The sequence below is a fragment of the Pistacia vera genome, unplaced genomic scaffold (genome assembly GCF_008641045.1).
Source record: "Pistacia vera cultivar Batoury unplaced genomic scaffold, PisVer_v2 Contig204, whole genome shotgun sequence".
Classification (NCBI taxonomy): domain Eukaryota; kingdom Viridiplantae; phylum Streptophyta; class Magnoliopsida; order Sapindales; family Anacardiaceae; genus Pistacia; species Pistacia vera.
The window spans coordinates 357316-380957 of NW_022196007.1; the positions used below are offsets into that span (position 1 = coordinate 357316).

Sequence of the window (23642 nt, forward strand, 5' to 3'; positions counted from 1 at the left end):
ATGCTCAAAAACTGTTTGTTAAAATTCCTTAGACAGAGCTTATTGGGTCCGGGCCTACGCTTGACGTGGCTATCATCAGGAAGCAATTAATTCGTTTCATTGAATGCAAATGCGGGCATCTGTTTGATCATTGAATTTGGAACCGGGGAGAGATGCACTGCACTTTGGGGCTTTAGATATTCTTAGTAATCAACGAACTTGTCATGCATGCCTACTTATTGTGTATATATCATCTCTTTAAAGCACCATTCAATAATGCAGGTGAATGGGCTATAGAAATGTAAATATCTGTTAGTTTTGCATGGAAACGAAAGAGAAAAACTGATGAACAAAAGAGAAATTAGGGACTGCAATAATGCTCAGCTTTTTATTCAAAAAACAAGGGTAAAATATATACACGCCAACGTTACTGTTTCAACTAAAACAATTCAAAATTCAAATTTAAACTTACTACACCTACTAATACACAAGCACGTGAGAAACTAAACTTAACCAAACTTAATACACCTAAACAAGTCACTGAACAAATCAAACACAATGACCAAAAAAACTGCTTCTACATGAATTACAGCAGATCAACAGGCGTTAAACTGCAGTTCAAAATTCTGCCACCTTTCTGCATTTCTAGCATGATATCACCTTTCAACACTCCTCCTTGATATCATTGCTGGAAACACCAAGTCTGAACTGAAGATATTCAAACTTAGCTTGGGACAACGGCTTAGTCAGAATATCAGCGACCTGTTCTTCTCCCTGGCAGTGTATCAACTCAACTTCATGATCTTGCACAGCTTCCCTTACTATGGTATTTTATCTTAATATGTTTGGTACGGCCATGATTAACTGGATTTTTTGCCATAGAAACTGTAGACAGATTGTCACAGAAAATTACAATAGGCTGTCTCTGAGTTTGGTTAAGATCATTNCTTTAAATGCGTACTCATGGAAAATAATATGAATGAAATTACACATCTCAAGCAGTGGTTTAACACCTCATTTGAAGTGACTTGTCCATAATATGAGTTAGCACTTAGAATGCAAAATTTGGAATATCCATTAAGATGTGTAACATTACAATGACTTTTTTCTAACTAATATCATATACTAACCTCATGAGTCATGATACCATCTTGGAGTTTAGATCTCAGCATCTCAGGATTACACAAAATTTCCATCCCCTCAGATACGCCAGTTCAGTACCCCGCATTTTTGAAAGAAAAAAAAAAATCACATCCAGTTTAATGGCTAATATAGAATGCAAAGCCAGTAGCCAACACACATCGTTCTACTAGAAGACAACATGCTGTCTTTGTTTCACTGCTGCGAACGACATCTCATTCATTTCTAGGACGACTTCTTGTGCCTTGTTAAGGACGATTTGTCGTTTATATCTTATTTGACTTGGATTATCGATCTTTGCCCCAAAGAAAGATACTCGGTGCAAAGCATCAATGGCCCACTTGCCTCCAAGTCGGAGCTCGAATCCTTCTAATGTCAGAATATGTTCTTCCAAGTCGAAGCTCGTATCCTTTGATACGACATGTCACACTATAAAACTATTTGTTAAAATTCCTTAGACAAAACTTATTGGGGCCGGGCCTACGCTTGACGTGGCTATCATCAGGAAGCAATGAATTCGTTCCCTTGAATACAAATGTGGGCATCTGTTTGATTATTGAATTTGGAACCATGGAGAGATGCACTTTACTTTTGGGGCTTTAGATATTTTTGGAACCTGTCTTTCATGCCTATTTTTTGTACATCACTTATAGTTGAAGTTTATTTCCTGTGAGTTATTAGTCATTGTACGTTATTTAATTTTACCCGGAAATTTAAGTTGAAGAAACTTCAAATTTTGGTGTCGTAAGTGACTTCTCAGAGGAGAAGCTTCGGGCCTTCTTTATCTCCACGAAGAGTAGGAACAGGTTGTTCTGCATAGAGACATAAAAGCTGCCAACGTTGTTAGATGCCGAACTGAACGGAAAGTCGGGAGATTTTGGGCTTGCTGGATTACATGATCCTGGTAGCAATCCACAAACCACCAGCCTGGTAGGAACTGTTGGTTATCTAGCTCCAGAGCTGCTTAAGACTGGAAAGGCAACTACTAGCACTGATGTATTTCCTTTTGGAGCTTTTATGCTTGAGATTGCTTGTGGAAGGAGGCCTATAGAGCCTGGAATATAGATTTGGCTGATTGGGTCATTGATTGCTGGAAAGAGGAGCAATTCTAGATGTTAGTGACCCTAGCTTTGAATGTATATATGTGGAAGAGCAAATGGAGTTGGTTCTTAAACTTGGTCTCTTTTGTTCAGACTCTTAACCCAGAAACTAGGCCTAGCATGAAGCAGGTGACGTAGTATCTGGATGGTGAAGCAAAATTGCCAAGTATAACACCAGATAGCGCTGTGATAGGCGCAATAACAGCGAGGTATGAAGCTCCTGATATTGTTTTGTCATTTGATTCGTTGCCTGGAAATATTTCTTCCCACACCTTGTCCACTGTTGATTCAATCCTCATGCTGGGCCGCTGAATCTAGAGTTTTATGCAATAGCTGCGTCCTTTGGACATATTATGGTTGGAGGGTAGAGAGAAATATTCAAAGATTCTGAAATACTCTGTTTCTCTAACTTGTGAATTTGTAAAACTGGTATTGACTTGACTTGTTATTCTGTAAGATAATCTTGTTTTGTTGGCTTATACACATCGACTCTAGTTTAGCTTTTAACAGAAACCCAGAATGTGTATGTCTCCATATCATTATAAAAACAGCAAGCTGTGATATATAACCCATGAAAACGCTGTAACTACATGGCTTAGAGTCAAGAAATAACTGTGTTGTAGGGTTTAAACAAAGGCATTAGACTAATTTAGTAAGTTTCCTGCACCAGTCTCGACTTTTTTCATATATTATTCATTTAACAATAGTTGAGTACTTGTATGTTTGACTTGCCTACATTCTTTAAACAATCAAAGCTTCATTGCTGGGTTGAGGAGACTATGAAATTTACGCTGATGTGACAAGTTCAATGGCTCTTGTTATAATATTGCAGGCTATATTTATATATATCAACGATTGTTCAGTATACGACTACCGCAAATACTAGTTAATATTACCTTCTGCGAGTGACTTATTGGCTTTCATCAATTCCTAGAATCATTCAGCAGGCGAAAACAAAAGAATGTTTAACGCCTCCATTCTTATTCTCTTTATATATCTATAAAAATTAGTATTCACTAACTAAACAAACTCCACAGGTTTAAGTATTACCGAGATTCTAAATATCAAATAAAGCATCATGCATAACCAATTAATGCATCATCATACTATATTATCTTCTTTGAACCTGCATTTCACTGGTAACACATTATGCTGATAATGAGGTAAGACACTATATCAGCTTCACTGTGCCACTTGATAAGCTGGGAAAACATTTGAGTCAAAAGTTGTCCTTTTCCTTTCATTATCATTGATCAAATAGATGAAAAGGATTTTTTCCTTAAACAAACAAATGTTACTTCAGGTGTTACCTTGCCGGCTACGTTATGCTCAAATAAATAAAATAAAATAAAATAAACCCTTAATTCGAATCTGTAGGCATATCTTTTAGAGTACGAAAAATAAGTCTTAAGAGTTAGAGATTAGTAAACAAGCAAAACATCTCTCTCTTTGCAAGCACCTCCTTATCTCAATGGCAGCAGCTCTCAGATCACTTCTTTTTTGTATAGTTTTCGATCTCTACTTGATTTCCATGACCTCAGCTCTAGATGAAAACCAGTTCATCTACCATGGCTTCAGCGAATCCAGGCTGCATCTGGATGGCACAGCAGAAATCCTCTCCAATGGTCTACTGCAGTTAACCAACGCTACCAAACTTCAAACCGGCCATGCTTTCTTCCCATCTTCATTCAAATTCAACGTATCATCCCATAAACCTCTTTCTTTTTCAACCAATTTTGTATTTGCCTAATTCCAGATCCTAATAATAAACTTAGTGGCCATGGCATGGCTTTTGTCATCTCACCATCCTTGGACTTAAGCAAAGGTATGACAACCGCATATTTGGGACTCTTCAATTCTTCAAACAATGGCCGGTCAACAAACCACATCTTGGCCGTTGAGCTTGATAATGTAGAAACCGCTGAATTTAATGATATAGATGGAAACCATGTGGGAATTGACGTAAACAACCTGGAGTCTAATGAATCTGCTACAGCAACTTATTTTTCCCATAAAGAAGTGAAGAACATATCCTTGGTGCTAGCAAGTGGAAATCCAATGCAGATATGGATTGACTACGATGAAAGCCTGAAATTACTCCATGTAACACTTGCTCAAATGGGAAACCCAAAACCAAACAGGCCTCTCTTGTCAACACCCATTGATCTTTCTCAAATTCTCTTGGACGCCATGCATGTTGGTTTCTCTGCATCAACTGGTACACGAGTGAATGACAATTATATTCTCGGATGGAGCTTCAACGGGAGTGGGGAAGCTCAAAACCTTGATATTTCCAAGCTTCCTTCACTTCCTGTCAGAGGATCAACAAAACGAATTTTAAAGATTATTGCTTCCCTCATAGCAGCAGTGGATGTGCTTATAGCAATTGGTGGAACAGTTTACATTTTTCAGAAGAAGAAATACGAAGAAGTATTGGAAGACTGGTAAAGACAATATGGTCCTCATAGGCTCTCCTATAAGAATCTCTACAAAGCAACCAAAGGTTTCAATGACAGAGCTTATTGGAGGAGGAGGATTCGGTAAGGTTTACCGAGGTGTACTTCCTTCTTCCAATGAACAAATTGCAGTAAAGAAAATCTCCCATGATTCCAAACAAGGGATGTCAGAATTTGTGGCCGAGATAGTCAGCATGAGAAGGCTAGGACATAGGAACTTGGTACAACTCCGCGGCTACTGCAGGAGAAGACAGGAACTTGTGTTAGTCTATGATTATATGGCTCACGGAAGTCTTGATAAAATGTTATATAGTGATACAAGACCAGGCCTTAACTGGTTTCAGCGATTTCGAATTCTCAGAGGAATAACTTCTGGCCTTCTCTGCCTTCATGAAGATGGGGAGCAAGTTGTTCTACATAGAGATATAAAGCCCGGTAATATTCTTTTAGATGTTGACTTAAGCGGAAAATTAGGGGATTTCGGCCTTGCAAGGTTCTATGATCATGGTAGCAATCCAAAAACCACAAACCTGATAGGAACTTTGGGTTATCCAGCTCCAGAGCTTCTTAGGACTGGAAAGGCTGCTACAAGCACAGATGTGTTTGCTTTTGGGGCTTGTGTGCTTGAGGTAGCTTGTGGGAGGAAGCCTATGGCTATAGATCCTGAAAACCTAATTTTGGTTGATTGGGTCATTGATTGCTGGAAAAGAGGAAAATATTCTTGATGCTACTGATCCAAGATTGGAAGGTCTTTATGCAAGGAGCAAATGGAGTTAGTTCTGAAACTAGGTCTGTTTTGTTCACATCCAAACCCAGCAGCTAGGCCTAGCATGAGGCAGGTGATGCAGTATCTGGATGGTGATGTCATGTTACCACATATAACACCTGATGGCCCTTTGATTGCTGCATTCACCGCGAGTCATTAAGCTTCTAATGTTCCGGTGACTTTTACCGGATTGCTGGAAAGTGGTTCTTCCCACACCACATCAACTGTTGAATCAATTCTCATAGAAGGTCGTTGACTCAACTATCTTTTGGAGTTTCATGTACATGTCTTTCATCTAAAAGGTAACTATTTAGTCCATGATTCATGTAAGCCCAGACTTTAATATGAAAACTGACATTAACAGTAGAAAAGTGCTTGTGCCTAATCAAGGGTCATAAAGCTGCAGAAGACAAAACAAATTATAGAGTTGTAAGTTTAATCCCATATCTATGATCCTTTTTTGTTCATAAATATTCTTTTTTGCCTTGGTTAAGGTCTCATGGTTTCTTTCTTTTTCTCTGTTTTTGTGTTTTCACTTTAAATCTGTACTCGTGGAAAATAATATGAATGAAATTACACATCTCAAGAAGTGGTTTAAGCATCTCATTTGAAGTGACTTTTTCTAACTAAGATCATATACTAACCTCATGATATCATCTTGGAGTTTAGATCTCAGCATCTCAGGATTCACAACACATAATTTCTATCCTCTCAGCTACGCCAGTTCAGTACCCTGCATTTCTGAGGAAAAAAAAAAAAACACCCCCAGTTTAATGGCTAATATAGAATGCAAAGCAAGTGGCCAACACACATGGTTCTACTTAAAGACGACATGCTGCCTTTGTTTAACTGCTGCGAATGATATCTCATTCATTTCTAGGAAGACTTCTTGTGCCTTTGTAAGGATTATTTGTGGTTCATATCTTTGCCCCAAAGAAAGATACTCGATGTAAAGCATCATTGGCCCACTTCCTTCCAAGTCGGAGCTCGCATCCTTCTATACCATATGTCACAATATGTTCTTCCAACTCGAAGCTCCTATCCTTCTATACGACATGTCACACTATAATATATTTTATGCTCAAAAACTGTTTGTTAAAATTCCTTAGACAGAGCTTATTGGGTCCGGGCCTACGCTTGACGTGGCTATCATCAGGAAGCAATTAATTCGTTTCATTGAATGCAAATGCGGGCATCTGTTTGATCATTGAATTTGGAACCGGGGAGAGATGCACTGCACTTTGGGGCTTTAGATATTCTTAGTAATCAACGAACTTGTCATGCATGCCTACTTATTGTGTATATATCATCTCTTTAAAGCACCATTCAATAATGCAGGTGAATGGGCTATAGAAATGTAAATATCTGTTAGTTTTGCATGGAAACGAAAGAGAAAAACTGATGAACAAAAGAGAAATTAGGGACTGCAATAATGCTCAGCTTTTTATTCAAAAAACAAGGGTAAAATATATACACGCCAACGTTACTGTTTCAACTAAAACAATTCAAAATTCAAATTTAAACTTACTACACCTACTAATACACAAGCACGTGAGAAACTAAACTTAACCAAACTTAATACACCTAAACAAGTCACTGAACAAATCAAACACAATGACCAAAAAAACTGCTTCTACATGAATTACAGCAGATCAACAGGCGTTAAACTGCAGTTCAAAATTCTGCCACCTTTCTGCATTTCTAGCATGATATCACCTTTCAACACTCCTCCTTGATATCATTGCTGGAAACACCAAGTCTGAACTGAAGATATTCAAACTTAGCTTGGGACAACGGCTTAGTCAGAATATCAGCGACCTGTTCTTCTCCCTGGCAGTGTATCAACTCAACTTCATGATCTTGCACAGCTTCCCTTACTATGGTATTTTATCTTAATATGTTTGGTACGGCCATGATTAACTGGATTTTTTGCCATAGAAACTGTAGACAGATTGTCACAGAAAATTACAATAGGCTGTCTCTGAGTTTGGTTAAGATCATTTAAAATTTTCCTGAGCCAAATGGCTTGGTTCACGATAGCAGCAACAGAGATGTATTCTGCTTCTGCTGTTGACTGAGCTACCGTTGCCTGCCTTTTGGATAGCCAACACACAGCACCAGAATTTAAGAAAAATACATAGCCGGATGTACTCTTCATGTCATCTATTGATCCAGCCCAGTCATTGTCCAATATCCCACAAGTTGAAAACTTTCAGATTTCCTGAACCACACACCAAGTCCAGGATTACCTTTAATATATCTGAGCACCCTCTTAGCTGCTCTGAAATGATTTACACTTGGATTAGTCATAAATCTGGAGAGGAGACTTGTAGCATACATTAAGTCAGGCCTGGTTGCTGTTAGATACAGCAAACAGCCTATTAAGCTTCTGTACAAACTCTCATCCACCCTGACAGCCCCGTCCTCTTTGCTCAATTTCTGAGTAGCAACCAGAGGTGTATTGACTGGCTTGCATTTATCCATGCCAAATCGTTTAAGAACCTCCACAACATACCTCCTCTGATTGACAAATATCTCACTTGAAGTTTGATTAATTTCCATACCCAGAAAATAAGACATTATCCCGAGATCTGTCATTTCAAACTCACAATTCATTGCTTCCTTAAATTCATCCACCTTACTTGGACTACTGCCGATGATAAGAAGGTCATCAACATATAGTGAAACAATGATCAATTCACCCTCCACGTTTCTTACATATAGTGTATGTTCATTTGGACTTCTCAAGTAACCCAAGCCACTCAAGTATTCATTGATCCTGCTGTACCAGGCTCTAGGAGCCTGTTTTAGGCCATACAAGGCCTTCCTCATAAGATACACTTTATTCTCCTGGCCTTGAACTTGGTACCCATCCGGTTGCTCAACATAGATCTCTTCATTGAGCCATCCATTTAAAAACGCAGACTTGACATCCAGTTGGAATATTTTCCAACCGAATTGAGCCGCAAGAGCAAGTAACAACCTGATTGTGTCAAGCCTTGCTATCAGTGCAAATGTATCATGAAAATCAATTCCATATTGTTGAGCAAACCCCTTGACAACCAACCTTGTTTTGTGCTTATGTACTGAACCATCAGGACTATATTTCTTCTTGAAGATCCAATTGACTTGAATCACATTTCTATCCTTTGGTCTGTCCACAAGCTTCCAAGTCTGATTTTTTTCTATCATTGCCAACTCCTCCTGCATAGCAACTCTCCAAGCTTCAGACTTTGCTGCTTTAGTGAAGTTAGTTGGTTCAAGTGTGGCCAAATTACACCTCTCATAAACCTCAGCCAATGAACGAGTACCTCTAACCGGGAGCTCTTCTTCAGTTTCACTTGCATCTTCTTCAGCAGCTTCATCACCAACCACATCAATCTGCCATGTACTTTCTTTTTTATTAACTTTGTTCTCTTCCCAATTCCAAACACCTTTCTCATCAACCCTTATATCTCTAGTGACATGTATCTTTTTGGTTTCTGGATTATACACTCTACAAGCCTTGAAATTATTACTATATCCAATGAAAATGCCTATAGTTGCTTTGTCATCCAGCTTCTTCCTCTTGGCTGTTGGAACTAATACATAACAGGTGCTGCCAAAGACCCTTAAATGATCCACAGCAGGTTTGATCCCATACCAAGCTTCATAAGGAGTTTGGTTGATCAAGGCTTTTGTGGGAAGCCTATTTAGTAAATAAACCGTAGTGTTTACAGCTTCTGCCCAAAAACTTTTTGGCAGTTTCTTCTCAGCCAACATGCATCTTCCCATCTCGACAACGGTTCTATTCCTTCTCTCACTTACTCCATTCTATTGTGGAGTATAAGGAATGCTGAATTGGTGCTTGATTCCTGCCTCTATGCAGATTGTTTCAAACTCTTTTGATGTGTATTCACTCCCATTGTCACTCATAACCATTTTGATACTCAAACCAGTTTGGTTTTCAACCAATAGCTTAAACCTTTCAAAAACTCCAGCTACTTCATTTTTTAGCTTCAAGAAATACACCCAACACATTCTAGTTTTATCATCAATGAACAATACAAAATAACAACTCCCATTCAAGGAAGGTGTTTGCATAGGGCCACATACGTCTGTGTGAATGAGTTGGAGTTTTTCTGAAGCTCTCCAAGCTTGGTTCATGGGAAAGGATGGTCTGCTCAGCTTGCCAAGATGACATGCATGACACATGGTGTTAACTTCATCAATTTCGGGCAGGTTCAGAACCATCTGTTTGGTCTAAGCTTGCTTGAGACTATGATAGTGATAATGGCCAAAACACGTGTGCCATATTTCAGACTCATCTAGCTTAGCACTATGAGCTCTGAATTCTGAATTTTTCCAGTCAATGGGAAAGCTTTTTTCCATCATTCTAACTCTCATGAGTTCACTACCCTCACTATCTAATATCTTACAAGATTGATCCTGAAAATATAGGACATGTTTTCTCTCTAACATTTGTCCTACACTAAGTAAACTTTGATTTAATTCAGGAACATAAAGCACATCAGAAATCAGCTTAGTACCTGATTGAGTTTGCACAGCCACATCACCTCTCCCTTTAACATCCACAAATTCTCCATTCCCTATCTTGACTTTGGATTGAAATGCCATGTCCAAGCTGGTGAAGCTTTGCAAGTTTGGAGTCATATGACTTGTGCATCCACTATCAATCAACCAGGTTTCATTGCATGATGAGGCAGGCCCGCAGGATGCCACAAATAATTGCTCAGCTTCCTACCCTTGCTGCAAATCTTCAACCATTTGAGCTTGCTGCTAAGAGGATTCCCCTTTATTTTTACAAACTCTCTCTATATGGCCGAATTGTTTGCAGGCTCTACACTGAATTCCTGGTCTGAACCAACACTGTTTTTCTAAGTGTCCCTTCTTCTTGCAGTGGGAATACGGTGGATACTCTTTTATCCCACCATGTTTATTCCACTGAACGTTAGCTTTCTCTTTCCCCTTCTTATCTCCTGCATTTCTCTTATTTCCAGCCTGCACAAACTTCCTTTTATGTGTTGCAACCATAGCACCTTCACCTGAGTCTTCCAGCCTTAAAAGCCTCATTTGTTCTTGAGCTTGTAAAGAATGGACCAGCTCAATTAGAGTTATTTGAGCCTCAAGAGAGGAGATTTTAGCCTCAAACCTTTCAGGTAGGCTTACTAACACTTTCTCCATAATTCTTTTATCCGTCAATTCCACCCCAAGCAATCTAATTTTATTAACCACACTCATTAATCTATCAACGTACTCCCTTACCTTCTCAGTTTCTTGCATTTTCAGTAACTCAAATTCTCTTCTCATGTTCAACACCTACATGCCCCTTGTTGTATCACTACCCGTATTCTCTTCTCTCAACTTATCCCATGCTTCTTTTGGTGTTTCATACGCCATGATCCTTGTGAATACAAGGTCAGTTACTGCTGCATGAATGTGAGAGAGAGCTCTCGGTGCTTTGGTAGCCTCTTCTTCATGCATCCTGATTTGATTCAGGGTGGGATTTGGTCCCAAGGGAGGCAGTTGACAATTCTCTTCCATGTACTGTCACAGACCCTGTCCACGAAGGAATGCTTTCATCTTGACTATCCACATGTGGTATTGATCACCATTAAAGACTAGAGGTGTGAGAGAGACTAGAGGTTGTGCCATTGAAACTGAATATTTTGAGTTTTAACAAAAAGAGTAATGAAAACCGGGGTTGAAAGTGCGAAGAAAGAGGATTAATTATCAGGCTCTCTAAGATCACTTAAAGCTCTGATACCAATTGTTAGTTTTGCATGGAAACGAAAGAGAAAAACTGATGAACAAAAGAGAAATTAGGGACTGCAATAATACTATATTTTTTATTCAAAAAACAAGGGTAAAATATATACACCCCAACGTTACTGTTTCAACTAAAACAATTCAAAATTCAAATTTAAACTTACTACACCTACTAATACACGTACAAGCACATGAGAAACTACACTTAACCAAACTTAATACACCTAAACAAGTCACTGAACAAATCAAACACAATGACCAAAAAAACTGCTTCTGCATGAATTACGGGAGATCAACAGGCGTTAAACTGCGGTTCAAAATTCTGCCACTTTCTGCATTTCCAGCATCATTTCACTTTTCAACAATATCATCTCTTTAATGCATGAAAAGGAATTGAAGTAGACATCCCACATTTCACTTCTACGGTTGTACCTAATTTCTATGCTAAAATATGGCTCTGGTCACACACGCGTTTTAAGAGTTGAATCAAAGTTTGATGCAGACTGCATGCCAACTCAAAGTCAATGGTGACTTAAGATTTCTTGAGTTTGTTTGTATTGAAACTTCAACCGATGGTGAAAACAAAAGAGGTATACTTGCATTATTCAAAGTTTAAATAATAAAACAAATCAGAATCAGAATCCTTAAATCTTGGAAGCACAAGAGTCTTGATCCTATCCGAAAATCTGGATCTTCCTATATACTTAATCCGAATCCAATCCGGATTTTTGGATATCTGGTTTTTTTTGAAGCAGAGCGGATCTGGATTGGATACCGGATATCGGATTTTTTTACACACCCCTACACAAGATGGACAACACAACTTCTTTTTTATCAATCACAAGGAAGAATTTCTACTAGAAGATATTATTATGCTCTTGTTAGTCCTTCATTGAATTCAGCATAATTCACATCATTTTTTTTTTTTTATCTATTAATTTTGAAGGGGAAAACTAGAAAAGGTAATTTGTGAATTTCCTTCTTTGAATATGCCATGATTCTGGCATACAGGATCATTTTAACAGATTACTGCAGTTCAGAGTTCCCATAAGATGGTCTTTTACTATGCCTTTTAAAAAGTTGGGAAGCAGTGAATCTACATTAACTATAACCTTGAATTAATTGACGTCTAGAATAATATATCAGTTCCAACTTTTTCTTGCAACTAAAGGCAAATAAAGTAAACAACATTAAGAACATAAATTGGTTAAGAAGGAGTCATTTTCTTGGGTCATCAGTGTTGGTTCACATGGAACAGCTGGAGAGTGATAAAGGAGAGAAATTTTGCAATGGAAAGGGACGGCTACAACTGTAAAAATGAGTGCTTTGTTTTTATTCATAAAACATGGATAACATATATACAAAACAATCCACAGTTCTTACCTAAACAACCTAATGCAGTGGATGAGATTTTACATATTTGAATTTAAAATAAACTTACAACAAAAATGTCTTAATCTCAACTAAACATGTCACAAAAACATCACAATGATGTATCAAACACAGCAACTTTAACCACTACACCTAAACATAAACCTGAGTTCTTGGCGCCAAAAAGTTGTTTAAAATCCTAACTAAATAATTCCGCATTACCAGCTAATTATCACCATATTCAACACTCCTCCTTGATAATCTTGCTGGAAACACCAAGTTTGAGTTTAAATTCTCAAACTTGGCTTTAGATAAAGCCTTGGCCATAATGTGAACCACCTAGTCTTCACCCCTACAATGGATCAATTTATCCTCTCCATTACTTTCTGCCTCTCTCATAACATGAAACTTAATTTTAATATGCTTGGTTCTGCCATGTAAGATAGGATTTTTTGCCATTGCTACAGCTGACTAATTATTATAGAAAATCATAGTTGGATCCTTCTGAGTTTGCTTCAAATCCACCAAAATTTTCCTAAGCCATATGGCTTGGTTTACGGCAGCAGTAGCATAATTGTATTCTGCTTCTGCTGTGGACTAAGCTATGATTTCTTGTTTTTTGGACGACAAACATATGGCTCCTGAATTCAAGAAGAAGACATAGCCTGAAGTACTTCTCATATCATCAATGCATCTAGCCCAATCATTGTTAGAATGCCCAACAAGCTTAAGGTTTTCAGACTTCTTAAACCATACACCAAGATCAGAACTTCCTTTAATGTACCTCAGCACCCTCTTGGCTACCTTGAGATGAACTTCACTTAGGTTGCTCATGAACCTGGAGAGAAGGCTTGTTGCAAACATTAAGTCATGTCTGGTGGCAATCAAGTACAATAGACAACCAATTAGACTTCTATAAATTCTTCATCAATCTTCACAGCCCCATCATCTTTGCTCAGGTTCAAGTTTACAACCAGTAGAGTGTCTACTGGTCTGCACCTGTCCATGTTGAATTTGTTTAGGATTTCATTAGTATATTTTCTTTGGCTAACAAATATCCCATGTTAAGTTTGGTTGATCTCCATTCCAAGGAAATAGGACATTTCCCCTAAACCAGTCATTTCAAACTCATTGTGCATTGCCATCTTAAACTCCTCCAGCTAAATTGGACTGCTTCCCATGATGAGTAAATAATCTACATATAATGATACAATAATGAACTCCCTTTCCAGCTCTCACACATACAGTGTGTGTTCATTTGGGTTCCTCATATATCCCAAGCTAATCAAATGATCATTGATTCTACTATACCAAGCTCTAGGGGCCTGCTTTAGTCCATATAATGCCTTCCTCAACAAATAAACTTTGTTCTCCTGCCCTTCCACTTCATATCCCTCCGGTTGCTCCACATATATTTCTTCATTGAGCCAACCATTTAGGAATGCAGACTTGACATCTAACTGATAGATTCTCCATTCAAATGGGGCTACAAAGTAAGAAGAAGTCTAATTGTATCATGCCTGGCCACAGGTGCAAATGTATCCGAGAAGTCTACTCCAAATTGCTGAGCAAACCCCTTGACAACCAACCTTGCTTTATGTCTATAAAATGATCCATCATGTTTTTATTTTCTTTTGTAAATTCATTTAACTTGGATTACCTTTCTGGTTGCAAGTTTGTCTACCAATTCCAAGGTGCCATTCTTTTCAATCATGTTTAGCTCCTCCTCCATTGCATTCCTCCAAATAACTGACTTAGCAGCTTCTTTGTAGTATGCAGGTTCAAGTAAGGTTGTATTACACCTTTCATAAACCTCTACTAGAGGTCTAGTACCTCTAACTGGAAAGTCATCATTAGAATCTATCTCCTCTTGATCATCATTTTTGCTCACTGCTGGATCTGTCAACTGCCCCTTTAAGTCTTCTTCAATCTCATTTTTATCCCAGTTCTAAACACCATTTTCATCTACTTTCACATCTCTAGTGATGTGAATTTTCTTAGTTTCTGGAACATAGACTCTGTAGGCCTTGGACTGCTCACTATAGCCAATAAAGATTCCTATCATGGCTTTGTCATCCAACTTGCTTCTCCTAACTGCTGGGATGAGTGCATAACATATACTTCCAAAGATTCTCAGATTTTCAATCATAGGCTTCACTCCATACCAAGCCTCATAGGGAGTTTGATTAAGTAAGGCCTTGGTGGGAAGTCTATTGAGCAAATAAACCCCTGTGTTCACTGCCTCTATCCAAAAGGACTTGGGCAACTTCTTTACAGCAACCATACACCTAGCCATCTCCATAACAATCCTATTTTTTCTCTCACTGACTCCATTTTGCTGTGGAGTATAGGGACTACTAAATTGATGCATAATTCGAACCTGCCTGCAAATTGATTCAAACTCATTTGAAGTGTACTCACTCCCATTATTACTTCTTACTATTTTGATACTAAGACCAGTTTGGTTTTCAACTTGTAGCTTGAATCTTCCAAACACAGTTGCAACTTCATTCTTTTGTTTTAAAAAATAGACCCAGCACATCCTAGACCAATCATCAATTAACAAGGCAAAATAATTGCTCCCATTTAGTGAAGGTGTCTTCATAGGTCCACACACATCTGTGTGGATAAGTTGGAGCTTCTCAGCAGCTCTCCAAGCTTTGTTCACAGGAAATGGCTATCTACTCATCTTGCCTAGTTGATAAGGAGCACATACAACCTTAGCTTCTTTGATTTCTGGTAGGTTACGGACAAGATTTTTGGTCTGAATTTCTCTAAGACCATGATAGTTGAAATGGCCAAATCTTTTATGCCATAACTTAGGCTCATTTACTTCAGCAGTATAGGCTTTAGGTTCTGGTTTTTTCAGCCTAATAGGGAAGCTTTTTCCCATCATTTTAACCTTCATTAGTTCACTACCTTCACAGTCCAGAATCGTGCAAGGTTGGTCCTGGAAATGCAGGACATAATTCCTTTCTAACATTTGTCCTACACTAAGTAAATTGTGACTTATATTTGGCACATACAAGACATTAGGGATCAGTTTAATAATTGACCTTGTCTGCACAGCAACATCTCCTCTCCCTTTGACATCCACAAACTCTCCATTTCCAACTTTAACTTTGGAATGGTATGCCTTGTCCAGGTTGACAAAATCTTACAAGTTTGCTATCTTGTGGTTGGTGCAGCCACTATCTATCAGCCATGCATCATTGTAAACTTGAGCTGCACAGCAAGATGCCATGAACAATTGCTCAGATTCTGAATTTAGCTGCTGATCTTCAACAATCCGGGCTTGCTGTGGTGGCTGGTTTGGCTTGTTTTTGCACACTTTTTCAATGTGGCCATACTATTTAAATGCTCTGCATTGGAGATTTGGTCTATGCCAACACCTTTTTTCAGAGTGGCCCTTCTTCTTGCAGTGAGAATACGGTGGAAACTCCCTCATTCCACCTGATTTGTTCCACTGGTTACTTGTTTCCTCCTTCCATTTCTTATCCCCAGCAAACCTTTTACTGCCTTTAAAGGCTGCCACCATTGCACCCTCACTTGAATCCTCTTGTCTCATTAATCTCCTTTGCTTTTGAGCTTGCAAAGCATGCACCAATTTAGTGAGTGTGACTTGAGACAGATCTTTAGAGTCCTCAAGTGAAGAAATCTTGGACTTAAACTTCTCAGGTAGGCTCACCAAAACTTTCTCCACAATTCTCTTATCTGTCATTTCCTCACCCAACAACCCGATTATATTTACCACATTCATCAACCTATCTACATACTCCTTTACTGATTCTGATTCTTGCATCTTCAACATCTCACACTCCCTCATTAAGTTTAATACATGCATATTCTTGGTTGTATCACTACCACCAAACTCCTCTTTGAGCTTACCCCATGCTTCCTTGGCTGTCTCATACGCCATGATTCTTGTAAAAACAAGTTCTGTTACTGTAACGACTCCATTCTTATAAAAATATGCATAGTAAAAGTACATGTAAAATAACATAAAAAGTTGGGCCCAAAATTTTCCTTTATTAAACATATGTATTCTTTATACAAATATATACAAGATTTGTATCATATGCAAAACTATCAAAATAGGGTGGACAGTGTAGCCATTTCTCTTCATGTGCCGATGTCCATCCGACTGTGTCCTCATCTAGAACCTGCAAAAACATAGGGAACAACTGGATGAGCACAAAACAATGCTCAGTAAGTAAACCCATTTACTCAAATATCCCCGTAACTCTTCCTCTAATTCTTTCCCTAACATTTCTATTGACTCTTTCTCTTATAACTCTTTTATATTAACTTTCTTTCTAGTAAGTCACGGCCCCGTCTGACCGGAGGCACGGCTGGGACTCGCTCCCACTTCCAGTGACTTCTACTCATTCTAGCCGATCGGACTTGGTTATGCATGGATTCGGAACCTTTGGCCATGTGAGTGCATAGAATCTCTCGGGTAAACTCGGGTATAGCCCTCATCCGCATGTACTCTGCGGGCTACACCACTTCTCTCTCTGATACTCTTGCCGCTCTCTCTATGCGGCGTACATGCGGGAATACTCTACCCATACTCACAAGTTCCCCATCGCACAATCTACTCTATTCTCTTATTAAGCACTACTCTAGCTTTTACTCTATAGTGTTCATTCTCTCTTTCTCTATACTCTTAGAGTAGTCTAAATTCAAAAGTCTCTACTCTTTCTCTACTCTCTTTTCTAGTGCATAAATAAAACATAGTTAATGCACATAAATGACTCATACTCATTAATGCATTTATGAAATGCAACTATGACATGTAGCAACAATTAAGGCTTTCTATTCTTACTTATGCTTCTCTTGAGTATTTCATCATACAACTCTTGTGCATAAAAACTCTACTCTAACTCTAACTTTTCTCTTTTCTTTAATCAACCAAATGGGAGAAAACTCCCTCATAAACTCTAAATTTCCTGTCAAAAGAAAAACACTTCCATAAACTTGCTCAAAACTTCCTCCAACTTCTATCAAACTCAACCCAACATCAAGCAAATAAAACACTTCTCATAACTCAATTTATGTGTGTTACTCATTCATAAATACTAATCTCATTCATCTCATTCAACAAATTTAATGAGTACACACATATATATATAACTCTACTCAAAAGAGTTCTTAAATCTCAACTTAGGTTGAATTTACTTACCTTATGGGGAAAAAGCTTCTTTAACACTTCTTCTTTCCTTTGGGAGCTTGCCTTTTCTCTACAACTTAACCAACAACCACAACATGAGACTCTAATCAAAACATAATAAAACTCTCATCTAAAGCAAGAATCCTTACCTTAGGATGCTTTAGATTAAAACCCTACTAAAAGTTACTCAAAAAGGCTCTTGGAAATCCTTGGAAGATTGAAGGAATTTGAGAGAATTTGGAAAAATAAAGGAGGCGGTGGAATGGGAAAAATGAAGAGTTCTCAAAGACTAAACCCCCTTAAATATCTCTTAACAACTCATTCTTCCCATTTTGCCCTTGCTCTTTCTTGGAAATTCCATCCATATCCTTTGATTCCTTACAAACACACCCCTATACTAACATATTCTCCATGAAATTTCCTTACATTTTACTCCCCACTTTTCCTGCTAATTAGGGGGAAAATGGTCAAATAGTTCCCAAGGAAAACATATCTAAAACTTAATAAACTTTTCAACCGGCACGTCGCCGCGGCGACGAATCTTCCTTCGTCGCGGCGAAACTGTCCAGCAGCTTCCCCGTGGCTTCAACACCTCTTCGTCGCAGCGAAGATTATCCTTTGCCCCGGCGAGCCCTGTAACAGCAAAAACCTTCTAAATCAACTCAATTCAAGGCAAAAACTCAACATATCAATACAACCAAAGACCAACCAACCACTATTCATAAAAACCGACTCGAATAAGAGCGAAATAAGAAATATTAGCACGTACCTCAAGTGGGGCGTTACAGTTACAGCTGCATGGATATGAGACAAAGCTCTAGGAGCTTTAGTAGCTTCCTCCTCATAAAGCCTAATCTGATTCAATGTGGGGTTTGGCCCCAATGCAGGTGGCTGCTTGTTTTCTTTAACATACTACCATAAACCTTGTCCCCTCAGGAAGGCTTTCATTTTGACAGCCCACATATGGTATTGCTCACTATTGAAGATTGGAGGAGTAAGAGAAGTTGGGTATTGTGCCATTGTATCAAGCATATTGGAGTTTAACAAAGGTTTCACCGTAACAGAGGTTTAGGAGTTGGACGGAAAGAGATGAATGTATCAAGCCCTTAAGATCAATTACGACTCTGATACCAATTATTGGTTTAGATGAAACAACTGGAAAGTGATAAAGGAGAGAAATTTTGCAATGGAAAGGGACAGCTGCAACTGTAAAAATGAGTGCTCTATTTTCATTCATAAAACATGGATAACACATATACAAAACAATCCAATGTTCTTACCTAAACAACCCAATGCAATGGATGAGATTTTACACATTTGAATTTAAAATAAACTTACAACAAAACATGTCACAAAAACATCACAATGATGTATCAAACACAGCAGCTTCAACCACAGCACCTAAATAGAAACATGAGTTCTTGGCGCCAAAAAGCTGTTTAAAATCCTAACTAAATAATTCTGCATTTCCAGCAAATTATCACCATCTTCAACAATCAGTTGACCATAACTTCCAAGATTGACTTGATTAATCTTACTCTCTTTCTAGATGATAATTAACCTTAACTCTGAAAAGGTATCTTCAGCGTAGGAAAACTAATTTATCAGGATTTTCATATTTGTTATTTCAATGGCTGTAGCTCATAGATCAATTAATTTTTTGGTAATTTTCAATTTATCCTTGTTTTCCTTAGCCTTGGCTTAAGATGAAAACCAATTCATCTATCATGGTTTTAGTGAAACAAAATTGGATTTGGATGGCATCACAAAGATCCACTCCAATAGTCTATTGCAGCTAACCAATACTTCTAAGCTACAGATAGGCCATGCTTTCTACCCTTTTCCATTCAAATTCAACATATCATCCCCTCAATCTCTTTCATTTTCCACAACTTTTGTATTTGGCATAGTTTCAAAAATGCTTAATTTTGGTGGCAATGGCATGTCTTTCTTCATCTCACCATCTAATTAAGAACATGAAGGAAGCTGTTGTTGGTCCATATTTGGGGCTGTTCAATGTATCAAACAATGGCCTGCCTACAAATCATATCCTAGCAGTTGAGCTTGACACTGTACAAAGCCCCGAATTTAATGATATAAATGGAAATCATGAGGGAGTCAATGTGAACAACTTAAAGTCTAATGAATCTGCTGCAGCAACTTATTTTTCCAATAGAGAAGGGAAGAACATAGGCTTACAGTTAGCAGGTAGAGATCCAATTCAGATTTGGATAGACTACAATGGAGCTGAAAAGTTCCTCAATGTAACACTAGCTCCCTTGGGAATCCCAAAACCAAACAGGCCTCTCTTGTCAACACCCATTGATCTTTCTCAAATTCTCTTGGACTCCATGCATGTTGGTCTCTCTGCATCAACTGGTACACGCGTAAGTGACCAGTATATTCTAGGATGGAGCTTTAACAGGAGTGGGCAAGCTTAAAACCTTGATATTTCCAAGCTTCCTCCATCTCCTTCGCCACCCAAAAATGGAAGCAATAAAGCTGGCGTTTCCCTTAGAGCTACTGTAGTTATGCTAATAACAATTGGTGTAGCCGTTTACATTGTGAGGAAAAAGAAATATGAAGAAGTAAATGAAGACTGGGAAAAAGAATATGGTCCTCATAGGATCTCCTATAAGATTCTCTACAAAGCAACCAAAGGTTTCAAAGACAAAGAGCTCATCGAACAAGGAGGTTTGGAAAGGTTTACAGAGGTGTACTTCTTTCTTCTAATTTGCAAATTGCAGTCAAGAGAGTCGCTCATGATTCAGTTGAAGGGATGAGGCAATTTGTGGCTGAGATTGTAAGCATGCGAAGACTAAGGCACAGGAACTTGGTACGACTCCTTGGCTATTGTAGGCGAAAAGGAGAACTATTAGTCTATGATTATATGCCTAATGGAAGCCTTGACAAAATCTTATATGGAAATTTGAAGCCAAACCTTAATTGGTTTCAGAGGTTTCAGATTATCAAAGGAGTAGCTTCTGGCCTTCTTTACCTTCATGAAGAGTGGGAACAAATTGCTCTGCATAGAGACATAAAGCCTACTAATGTTCTTTTAGATGTCGATCTAAATGGGAAGTTGGGAGATTTTGGCCTCGCTAGATTATATGATCAAGGCAACGACCTACAAACCACCAACCTGGTAAGAACCATAGGTTATCTGGCTCCAGAGCTTCTTAAAACTGGAAAAGCAACTACTAGCACAAATGTATTTGCTTTTGGAGCTTTTATGCTCGAGGTTGCTTATGGAAGGAGGCCTATGGCTATGGAGCCTAGTAAAAACGATTTGGCTGATTGGGTCATAGTTTTCTTGAAAAGAGGAGCTATTATTGATACTAGTGACCCTAGATTGGAAGGTATATGTAACCCCCGTACCGTTTTGTGTTCACGTATGTTGTATATAGTTATGCATTCATATGACTTTTGCATGTGTGCTCATATTTTTTTTTTTTTTTAATGTTGGACGAATGAAAAGATTTTGTTTGTTGGTTGTGAATTTCTGATTTGAGTTGAAAAAGAGAAATCCAATCAATTTGGTGGGACTAGTTTGACTGATTGATGAATGGAAGTGTTTTGGTTAACTCAAAGTGTGAAATGGTTTGTGTAGAATGTTTACTCTTGACTTGTTTTGTAATTGTGAAAGTGTAGAAAAAATTCAATCACTTGAGTTATAAAATTAATGTTTGGTGTGTCGTGTGATAATTGGTGGTTGGTTTGGAAAGGGACGACGTTTCCATGTTGGTAATTTGAGTTGAGTTGAAATGTTGTTGGGAATGAGTGAAAAAGTGGGTGAACTGCAAGTTCTTAGAACTTTTTTGGGTCCATGTGAAAAGATTTAATACATTGGGACTATTTTGCAAATTTTGGTGCCGCAGCATAAGAAATTTTTCGCTGAGGCAATGTACATTCTAGAATTTGGACTAAATTGTGAGTTTTTAAAGTTTCTTTGTTATCTTGGGGGTATAAGTGAAAATATTCAATCTCTTGGGACCTTATAATATAGCGATAATGTGGGGGTCCTTTTGTGATAAAAATAGTGCAAAAATTTAGGGGGCAAATTGATATTTGCCACTCACCCAACTTAAATCTAGTTCAATCGGCTGGAAGGAAGAAGAAGAGAAGAAAAGAGAAAGAGATAAAGGAAAAGGAGAAAGAAGAAAGAAGAAAAGGGGAAGGAGGGCGGTTTTGACCCCATCTTCATTAGGAAATCGATTTTTGGGCGTGCTTGATCTATGGGTAAGCTGTTATTTGGGTAAAATTTTATCCTTTTTCCCTAAGTTTATAGTTTAAGCTAATTTCTTCAAAGAATTGGTTCAAATAGAAGGAGGAGAACCAAGTTTTTTGAGGGCTTTCGTTTATTGGGACAAGCTTCACGTGTGTGAGTGGAAAATCCAAAACCCTTACTTTTATTTTTAGCAAAATGTTAAATAAATGGTTTACTCTAGTATTATTAATGTTTTAATTGCTTAAATCCTTTGATTTTTGTTATGGAAATGTGTTTAATACATGATTATCCTTTAGATTTGAGTATTGATATGAGAATGATTGATTTTGAAATCTCTCGGGCAAGAATTATTGATAATACAAAAATTTGGCTAAAATTGTTATTAAGACTTGTATTTTTTTTAGCCTCCTATTGTATATTGTGAATTAATATTATGTTATATGTTTCCTTTTGAATGAAGACATGAGATCTATGGAAAGTTGTAATTTGAAAACATGTATATTGATAATGGTAGTTTCAAACCACCATATATAGTACTCATCCCCCTCATGATATTGATTGGATCCTATACATGCGCATGGTTGGTTATTTTGTCAGCCCAAGTGGGTCGAAGGCCTGAGCGAGGCAGATATCGCTACATTGGATTTATTTTGCCGACCCAAATGGATCGAAGGCCTGAGCGAGGCAAATATCGCTACATTGGATTGTTTTGCCAGCCTAGGTGGGTCGAAGGCTCGAGCGAGGTAGATATCGCTACACAGGATATGATTGTGCTGGCCCGAGTGATGCCTGGTCTCACTGGGTTGAAGGCTTGAGCGGTGACCATTCCCGCCTAGCGGAATGGATTTAGTGGTTCAACCCGCACGATGTTAGATCTTGTCGAGTTGGACGGATTTACCCCTAGGTACTAGTTGGTGAGAGTTCTCACATGTGATTGAGAAATGGTTTGGATATATAAATGTATATCATTTATTTAAAATGGAAATTTATAAATGAAAATGTTATTTGTATATGAAATGTTTTTAGAAATGATATCTTTAGAGAAACATGAGTATTGATTTGTTTACCATAATAGTTTCCAAAAAGAAGTTTTGCAATGAGAGACTTCAACATTTGTTATGAAAGATGGCTTATATTATAAAATTTGTTTATGGAAATGAAATTTCATAAGCATGGATGTTTTTATTATATGAGGAAATGTTCTATTACCTACTAACCCATTCCCCACTCACTGAGCATTTCTAGCTCACCCCTCATTTTCAAATGTTTTTCTTTCCCCCCACTAGGTCAAGAAGGAGATTGTGCAAAGGAGTGAATCTCACCCAAGGTTGGGCCACACAACTTTATTTCATCATATGTTTTATAGTTGTGTTTCATTTTCCGCTACAATGTTTATGTTTCTTCATCATGTATTTATTTCATGTTTTGGATTGTAAAAGATATGCAAAAATCTGATACCATACATTCATTTTGTGAAGGAAAATTAAATTGTATTTTGTTTATTTGCAAATTGCAAATGATGTTTTATATATATATATTGAAGACCGGATCTTTCACATGGCCGACATTGATTGAAATGACTGTTTGAACTCGGACTGATATTCTATTCTATGCATCCTATGCTTTACTAAAAAGAAATTCTTGAATCTCAATCCAGATC

At 37.9% G+C, this 23642-nt stretch overlaps 2 pseudogenes; both read left to right on the top strand.

Annotated features, from left to right (window-relative positions):
• Window positions 1-3647: 3647 nt before the first annotated feature.
• On the top strand, window positions 3648-5839 carry LOC116128773 (annotated as a pseudogene).
• Window positions 5840-19384: 13545 nt separating this feature from the next.
• On the top strand, window positions 19385-22797 carry LOC116128880 (annotated as a pseudogene).
• Window positions 22798-23642: the final 845 nt, after the last annotated feature.